This window comes from Plecotus auritus (genome assembly GCF_963455305.1).
Source record: "Plecotus auritus genome assembly, chromosome: 4".
Classification (NCBI taxonomy): Eukaryota; Metazoa; Chordata; class Mammalia; order Chiroptera; family Vespertilionidae; genus Plecotus; species Plecotus auritus.
Window position 1 is genome coordinate 180,588,163 of NC_137775.1, and position 8,925 is coordinate 180,597,087.

The 8,925-nt window shown below is 46.3% G+C and overlaps 1 pseudogene across 1 annotated transcript; it reads left to right on the forward strand.

Annotated features, from left to right (window-relative positions):
* Positions 1-326: 326 nt before the first annotated feature.
* On the forward strand, positions 327-1,194 carry LOC308247083 (protein SET-like; annotated as a pseudogene). Its single transcript has one exon. The product of its transcript is annotated as a protein SET-like (transcript).
* Positions 1,195-8,925: the final 7,731 nt, after the last annotated feature.

Consider the following 8,925-nt stretch of genomic DNA (forward strand, 5'->3'; position numbering starts at 1 on the left):
TGGACTGAAGGGTCCCAGGTTCAGTTCCGGTCAAGGGCATGTACCTGGGTTGCGGGCACATCCCCAGTGGGGGGCGTGCAGGAGGCAGCTGATTGGTGTCTCTCTCTCGTCAATGTTTCTAGCTCTCTATCCCTCTCTCTTCCTCTCTGTAAAAAAAATCAATAAAATATATTTTTAAAAAAATAAAATAAAGTCAATCGTGTCTGATAGAAAAAGAGGGATCATTTTTAATGGAGTAAAGCATTATTAAAATTAGAACCAAGGCTCAGCGCGCCTTTGAGCCCGGCGACTTCCCAGCGACCAGATCCTCCGACTTGCCTCACAGCATGGCCCCCAAACGCCAGTCCTTACTCCCACCTCAGACGAAGAAACCGAAACTGGCTCCAGCCCCCAAGCCGGAGAAGAAGCCGACCCCTCCGGACGTGCCGAAGGGAGAAAAAGAACAGCAAGAAGCGACTGAACATATTGATGAAGTACAAAATGAAACAGACAGACTTAATGACAAGCCAGTGAGGAGATTTTGAAAGTAGAACAGAAATATAACAAACTCCGCCAACCATTTTTTCAGAAGAGGTCAGAATTGATCGCCAAAATCCCAAATTTTTGGGTAACAACATTTGTCAACCATCCACAGGTGTCTGCACTGCTTGGGGAAGAGGATGAAGAGGCGCTGCATTATTTGACAAGAGTTGAAGTGACAGAATTTGAAGATATTAAATCAGGTTACAGAATAGATTTTTATTTTGATGAAAATCCTTACTTCGAAAATAAAGTTCTCTCCAAAGAGTTTCATCTGAATGAGAGTGGTGATCCATCTTCAAAGTCCACTGAAATCAAATGGAAATCTAGAAAGGATTTGACGAAACGTTCAAGTCAGACACAGAATAAAGCCAGCAGGAAGAGACAGCATGAGGAACCAGAGAGCTTCTTTACCTGGTTTACTGACCATTCTGATGCAGGTGCAGATGAGTTAGGAGAAGTCATCAAAGGTGACATTTGGCCAAATCCTTTACAGTACTACTTGGTTCCTGACATGGATGATGAAGAAGGGGAAGGAGAAGAAGAAGATGATGATGATGATGAAGAGGAAGAGTTGGAAGATATTGATGAAGAAGAGGATGAGGATGAAGGTGAAGAAGATGAAGATGATGATGGGGGGAAGAAGGAGAGGAAGATGAAGGAGAAGATGACTAATGAACACTGATGGATTCCAACCTTTTTAAGTTTTCTCCAGTCCCTGGGAGCAAGTTGCAGTCTTTTTTTCCCTTTTTCTTTTTTTCCCCCCTCTTGTGCTCAGTCGCCCTGTTTTTGAGGTCTCTTTTTCTCTCCTTTACACCACGGTTCTCACCTTCTTTGGGGGGGATGTACCTTGAGCAGAATACAGTGGGAAAAGAATCTTTGCCCTTTCTGTTCCAAATTCATTTTTATCCCTTCCTGTCTCAAGAAAAACTTAATGGAATCAACACCACCGTGCTCTGTGGGAAAAAAGAAAAACCACCTGCTCCCTTAGCTCTGCTGGGAGCTGGAGGCTGCTAGGCCCCTGTGTAGGAGTGCATAGAATTCCAGGTTTTTTCCTCCTTTCTCTGTATATTGGGCTCAGAGATTACACTGTGTCTCTATGTAAATATGGACAGTTAGCATTTACCAACGTGTATCTGTCTACTTTCTCTTGTTTAAAAAAAAAAAAAAACTTAAAAAGGGGGGGTTATAGAAGGTGAGCAAAGAGTGGGTTTGAGATGTTTGGGTGGGTTAAGTGGGCATTTTGACAACATGGCTTCTCCTTTGGCATGTTTAATTGTGATGTTTAACGGACATCCTTGCAGTCTAAGATGACACTTTTAAAATAAAATTCTCTCCTAATGAGGACTTGAGCCCTGCCACTCGATGGGAGAATCAGCAGAACCTGTAGGATCTTATTTGGAATTGACATTTCTCTATTGTAATTTTGTTCCTGTTTATTTTTAAATTTTCTTTTTGTTTCACTGGAAAGAAAAGATGATGCTCAGTTTTAAACATTAAAAGTGTACAAGTTGCTTTGTTACAATAAAACTAAATGTGTACACACAAAAAAATAAAAAAATAATAAATAAATAAAAATAAAAATAGAAGCAAGATCTCAAAGAAAGCATTGAAAATAAAATTTTAAAAAAGAGAAAGAAGCAGAGGCAAGAGCAGAGGTAGGGGGGCTTGTTACCACAGCCCAGAAGTCTTGCATTGCCCAGATCCACGTATTGGGTTCTTTCATCTCCCATAATTCTTCATGTTCCGGGTGTTTCTATAACAATTTTTTAAATGTTGCTCCTTGCAAACAGGTCTGCTGCTCTGTTATCCAGCTTCTTTTTTTTTCTTAGTCCCATGAACCATTTCATGTCATAAACATCACAGCAAAGATCTCTTAACTGTGCGTTGAAGAAACCATTCAGGGAGTAAAGATCTCGAAACCAATACAACAGACAGGAGAGCAAAGAGGAGATGGTTCAGACCAGGCTGTGCAGACCACTCACTGCAGACAAAGGAGAACCCAGGCTCCCACCCCCCCTCTTCCGCTCCCCCGCTGCCCACCCAACCTCGCGCATGCTCAGTATTAGCGGGCTCTGGGGGCGCAGGGTAAAAATGCTGCTCTGCTACTCACCAGCGGTGTGGTTTGGGGCAGGCGTCATAATCTCCCCTCGCCTCAGTCTCCCAGTCTGCAAAGTGAATATAATACCCTTGTAGAGTTATCGCAAGGACCAAAGAGACATCACTTTGTATAGCTTCTTACTGTATGGCAGACTCTCAAAAAATGGTATTCGTTATCATATACCATCAGCGCTCAGATCATAGTCCCAAACATGTAAGGGACATCACCATAGCAACAGCACTGTCCTCAGATTGATTACATAGAAAACTAAATAGAAACACAAATTTAGATACTACCCTTCTGTCTTCTAGATTTTAGAATTAAGGCTGTCTTAAAGTGCCTGTGTGCTCACCGCTCCCTTCCTCTGTTCAGGCCAGAACTGTAATCTATCCTTAAAAACCAACGTGGAGTGAACGGAGCCACCAAACGGTTCAGCAGCGAAGGGTCTGCATAGAATTCCGAACTCGGGACCCCCCAAACTTTCATTATCAGCCTTCACATTCTGAATTAATCAATCCATCCATCCTAAAGCCACACCTCTGAGGCAGACAAAGAAGCCAAATATAATTCTTCCCACACACGATGCAGTCTGGAATGTTGTTCAAATATTGATGAGTTTCAAGAGCAGTGTGTCAATAGAAAGATATGGCAGGCCACCTCGGAGAGCCAATCTTGACAGATGTTGGGGGGGGGAGATCAAAGACAGATGTTCACTGTTCACATTTCCTTTCTGAAGCTATGTGGGAATACAGAAGTCTATCTACAAACTGTCCTAATCTGAGGACAGCAAAAACAAACAACATAAGGATCCAGCAGTGCATTCCATCATCTTTTCCAGATCCAAAAAAAATAACACACATCCCACACATACACACTTAGCTGACAGAAAATCAAAATAAAATAGCCTATTGACAAAAAAAAAAAAAAAGATTTCCCTAGGAAAATTCTACCTCTGTACAGATAATGGTCAGGCATTCTTCCTATCTTGCTATTCCTTAAACACCTGCCAAATATCTTCCTTCTCCGCTTGCAGTTACCACGGGAACAGCACAGACAGGCTCCGGAGAGCCATGGGATCCTAGCGGGGTCCACAATAAAAGGTAGCCTCCCACCTTCCCAGGAGGCTTATGACAAGGACCTTTATGTGTTCTTGTGAGGTGGGCATGGTAAAAAGAGAAAACATCTACCAGCAGATGAATCTCCTCGGCTCAGAAACGTATTTGTAATTAACACAAAATTGTCAGCCTGGCCGGTGTGGCTCGGTGGTTGAGCGTCAACCCATGAGCCAGGAGGTCACTGTTTGATTCCCAGTCAGAGCATATGCCTGGGTTGCGGGCTCCATCCCCAGCGGGGGCATGCAGGAGGCAGCCAATAATGATTCTCTCACCATTGATGTTTCTATCCCTCTCTCCCTCTCCCTTCCTCTCTCTGAAATCAATAAATACATTTTTTAAAGGAATCTGGACCAGAAGCCCTTTAGAGCTGCCCCATTACACTTAAAAAAAAAAAAGATTGTCAGTCATTCATATTTGGAGGGGACCTAGGGGAGAGAACAATCACAAGACAGAGGACAGAAAACACAAAACAGACCGGGAACATGCTCCCCTTCAAGAAGACTGCCTTCTGCTCCTCCGCTGTGTCCAGGGTTCAGACCGCCTCCACCGCTGGGTGCACACCGAGGGCCAGGAGCTGACACAACATCTTCCTGGGGGGCTGTATGGGCACTGAGGTGAATGCCCAGAGTGGCTGTTACCTGGGGGAAATCGGACTAACTGGGCCAAGAACGTAAGCCACTGCCTCCAGCATCCAGTCCCCAGCTCACCCATCACCAAGGGTTAGTTCTAAATCAACTCAGCCACCCCAACCCATCTGGTAAAGAGCTCCTAAGGGTCTCACAGCGTGAACCCTTGAAATTGCGGTCACTCCGGTGCCTGGGTGACGCTGCCCTCACGCCGACCTTCTAGCTGATCTTCTAGGAGTCACACTGCAACAGAAGTGGGAAATGCAGGCTGACAGCTAGCACTTGCCATGCTTCTAGCCCAGGGGTGGGCAAACTTTTTGACTCGAGGGCCACAATGGGTTCTTAAACTGGACCGGAGGGCCGGAACAAAAGCATGGATGGAGTGTTTGTGTGAACTAATATAAATTCAAAGTAAAGGAGCGGAGGGGAGAGCAAGAGAACCGGATAGAACAGCCGTATCTGGCCCGCGGGCCGTAGTTTGCCCATGGCTGTGCCTGTGAGTTTAAGAGTGCAAGGGACAGAACCCTAAGTAGCTGAGTCTAAGTGCCTTGCAGGGGAATGAGCTGAGGAAAGGGGAAGCAGGGGCTGAGGGGCGATCTGGAAGGCCCCCCCAGGGAAAGTGCGGCCAGGTCAGGTGGAACCAGTGCTTCAGCCACGGTGTGACCACATGCTGTTGGCTGTGGGATGTACTGCAAGTATTTTGCTATTCATAGTGGAGAGATTTTCAGCTTTGTGTACACTCAGGTGCCCTGCCCCACCCCCAGGATAGGTGTGGAGGGTGGAAATCATTTGAAAAGCTTTTCAGCTCTCCCCAAGGTTGAGAACCCCCACCTTGCCCCAAATATTCTGAAGGTGCTTGCGGGGTGGGGGGAGGAGAAATACTTTAAAAATAATTTCACATCTTCCTCCAAGAAGCCCAGCCTAATGTCACCCCGATTCACCAGTGGCATGGAGTGCTTCCTTGCATGCACATAAAAACCTCCATCACCTGGGCTCTGTGGGTGGTTTAGGGAGATTGCGGACTCTGAAATTGTTTGAAAATGGTGAAGGGTAGAAGGGAAGCTTCCATCAGATTCTTGGCAGGGACTCTAGACCTGGATTTTGCACCTAGAAATTATCTTTTCTATGAAATGGAATCGAAAATATCAAACAGCAAAGATATAGATTTACCTGTTCACTGGACAAATTTATACGTGTGTGTATGAACCCTGAGTCTCAGCATAAAATGGATTTCTCACACTGAGTCATGACCAAAGAGTGTGAAATGGAGCCCAGCTGGTGTGGTTCAGTGGTTGAGCATCAACCCAGGAACCAAGAGGTCACCAGTTGGATTCCCGGTCAGGGCACAGCCCAGGTTGCAGGCTCAATCCCTAGTAGGGAGTGCGCAGGAGGCAGCCATCCGACGATGTTCCTCTCTCTCATTGGTGTTTCTCTCTCTCTATCCCTCTCCCTTCCTCTCTCTAAAAATCAATAAAAATGTTTTTTTTTAAAAAAGTTTGAAATTTAGAATCTGCTCTAGAATCTGCTGCTTCCCAGAATACAGCAACCTATTCCTAAAAAATCCAAGCAACTGGACCAACCCAGGTGTGCAGGTCTCATCTGCAAAGGAAGGCCAACCTCAATGGGAAGCCACACACTATGAAGGCCAAGACCAGAAGGGAAAGACACCATTGGTGACTGAGCCCATCGAGGGTGTGTGCGCGTGGAACACCATGCTTCAGGACTGAGTGACAGGGAGCTGGCACCTCGCACGTCTGCATTGGTGAGTCAGGCCACCCAACACGCAGCTCTGAATGGCATCTGTTGCCCTTTCAGTGCAGCTGTGGTTCTGAAGCAACCGTGAATGGGGCCTTGTCTAGCCACGTGCAGTCAAGGTTTTGAGCTTGACACAGTTGGGTCGGGCTTTGTGAGCCTCCAACATGAGGGTGCAGAAGGGTCACCTGAAATTCTGACTCAGATGGGGAAGAGCAAGAGGGAGATGGTGTAGCTCATCCCCACCCACACTTGGATACCACTAGACAAGCAAAGCATTCCATCTCCATGACAGCAGGTAGGGCAGTTCCCATCAGGCGGCAAGCAGGTATTAAGCAAGTGTACAGGACTAGGAGGGTGTTGGGCACTTAGGGTCTTGTGTTAAGGAGCACATAAATGAGTTGTGTGTACATGTATGTGTGTGCATGTGTGTGATTAGATTAAGGAATGGCAGAAAACAGGGGAATAGGAAGAGGGAGGTGACAGATGAATAAAAGTATACATGTCCCTTCCTGGCCTATACCATTTGGGGAACACGGTCAAATTTCCTCTATTCACCTTAAATTTTAAAAGGGCGGTGATATTAATGAGGTCAGGGAGTTCCTCAGAGGCCCTTTCTTAAATAGGAGCAGGAAAAATGACTGACAGAGGACACACTAGCGGAGTGTCAGGTCAGGACAGGAGATCACATATCCAGGCCTCATATGACAGTAGAGGAGCTAAAGGTCACATACGGTGAATTATTTCCTCAAGGCCACATGAATGGAGCCAAGACTTGAATTCAAAGCCTCTTTGATGAATATATTTGACCTATCCCAATGGTAAGCAAACTCATTAATCAACAGAGCCAAATATCAACAGTACAACGATTGAAATTTCTTTGGAGAGCCAAATTTTTTAAACTTAAACTTCTTCTAACACCCAGGCCATGGTATTTTGTGGAAGAGCCACATTCAAGGGGCCAAAGAGCCACATGTGGCTCGCAAGCCGCAGTTTGCCGACCACTGACCTATCCGATGTGAATGTACGATTTGCCACATAGCAAAAAATAAACAAAGCTAAGACCAGCATCTACAGTACAGTCTGTACCTGGAACATGGTAGGCACTCAATAAATATTTGTCAAATGAATTAATGTCCTGTTTAAAATATACACGATGTTGGGTCAGATGGCTGTGAAGGGCCCAAGTCTAGTGCTTGACGGCTTCTCTATGAAACACTGCTGACAAACGATCTGTATTGACCCCCTATAATGATAGCTAGCACCTATGAACACTTTCTAGATGCCAGGCACTTGCTTTCTATACATTAACTAAACCTTTATAACAATCCAGTGAAGCAGGAATGATCATTATCACCATTTTACAAAGGAGGAAACTGAGGCACAAAGTGGTGAGTTAACACCGGCCCGATTTCACAGAACTTATTAGAAAAATTCAAGAACGAGTAAATTCTAACTAATAGCCGTTGGATGGGGTTTTTTTCTTCCTTCAATAAGAATTTAGGACTGTTAGGGCAATATGCATTAGCCCCATAGGAAAAGTCATTCTAGGCCAGGGGTGGGCAAACTTTTTGACTTGAGGGCCACAATGGGTTCTTAAATTGGACCGGAGGGCCGGAACAAAAGCATGGATGGAGTGTTTGTGTGAACTAATATAAATTCAAAGTAAAGGAGCGGAGGGGAGAGCAAGAGAACCGGATAGAACAGCCGGATCCGGCCCAAGGGCCGTAGTTTGCCCAAGGCTGTTCTAGGCTGTAGAATGGGAGGTGGGATTTGAGCTACATGGTAAAACAGAGGCAAGAATGAGAGGTGGGAAGCAGGAAACAGCATCAACAAAGGCACGGGGGCCAGAATGAAGAGGATATGCTCAGGGCCTTCCTGCCTGGAAGGAAGACTGTGCGTCCAGGATCCGTGAGAAGTAAGTTTGGATAATACGAGGCACAGCCAGGTCATTCAGGACTTAGACCAGGTGAGGGAGTTTGGCTGATTATTTAAGAAGCCTGTCTAGTTTCTTGACTAGGAAATAGCCCAACAAGAACTAAGCATAAAGGACATTCCGTTAGCAACAACCTATGAGCAAAGAGGGAGAGAGCGGCAGCGTGAAGGCCCAGGGACCTGCATTAATCGGGCCTGGAGGCAGTCGAACGGGAGAAAAGAAGACCCACCTGTGAGACCGTGTATTAAAGAACAAGCAGCCCTGCTGGGTCCTCCTGCAGGCCGGGCCTGTGCTGAGAGCCTGGGAGCTCATCTTGTTGATCTGGTTGCATCGTCACAGCAACTCTGGGAGGGAGTATAACTGTCCCCCTGCTAAAGAAGAGAAAACAGCTCTCGCTGGTTTGGCTCAGTGGATAGAGCATCGGCCCTCAGACGGAAGGGTCCCGAATTCGATTCCGTTCCTCAGTTGCAGGCTCGATCCCCGGCACCGGTCAGGGCATGTGCGGAGGCAACCAATCGATGTGTCTCTCTCACATTGATGTTTCTCTCTCTGTCTCTTCCCCTCCCTTCCACTCTATCTAAAATCGATGGAAATATCCTTGGATGAGGATGAACAACCACCACCAAGAAGATGGAAACTGTGGCTAGGAGGGTCCCGGGAGCCTTTCTCGCCCACGGTTGACCTTTGCCGCAAAACATCTCATTTAATCCACGTAACAGTCCTAGAAGCAGACACCGCGTAGTCCCTTTGCGAGGTAACACACGGAGAGTTAAGAAGCAGGCAGGCCGAGAAGCTGGGTGAGACCCCGGCCAAACACTTCCTCTTCAAACTAACTAAACTAGGAACCGGCCCCTTCTCACAGCACTGCTCCCCACG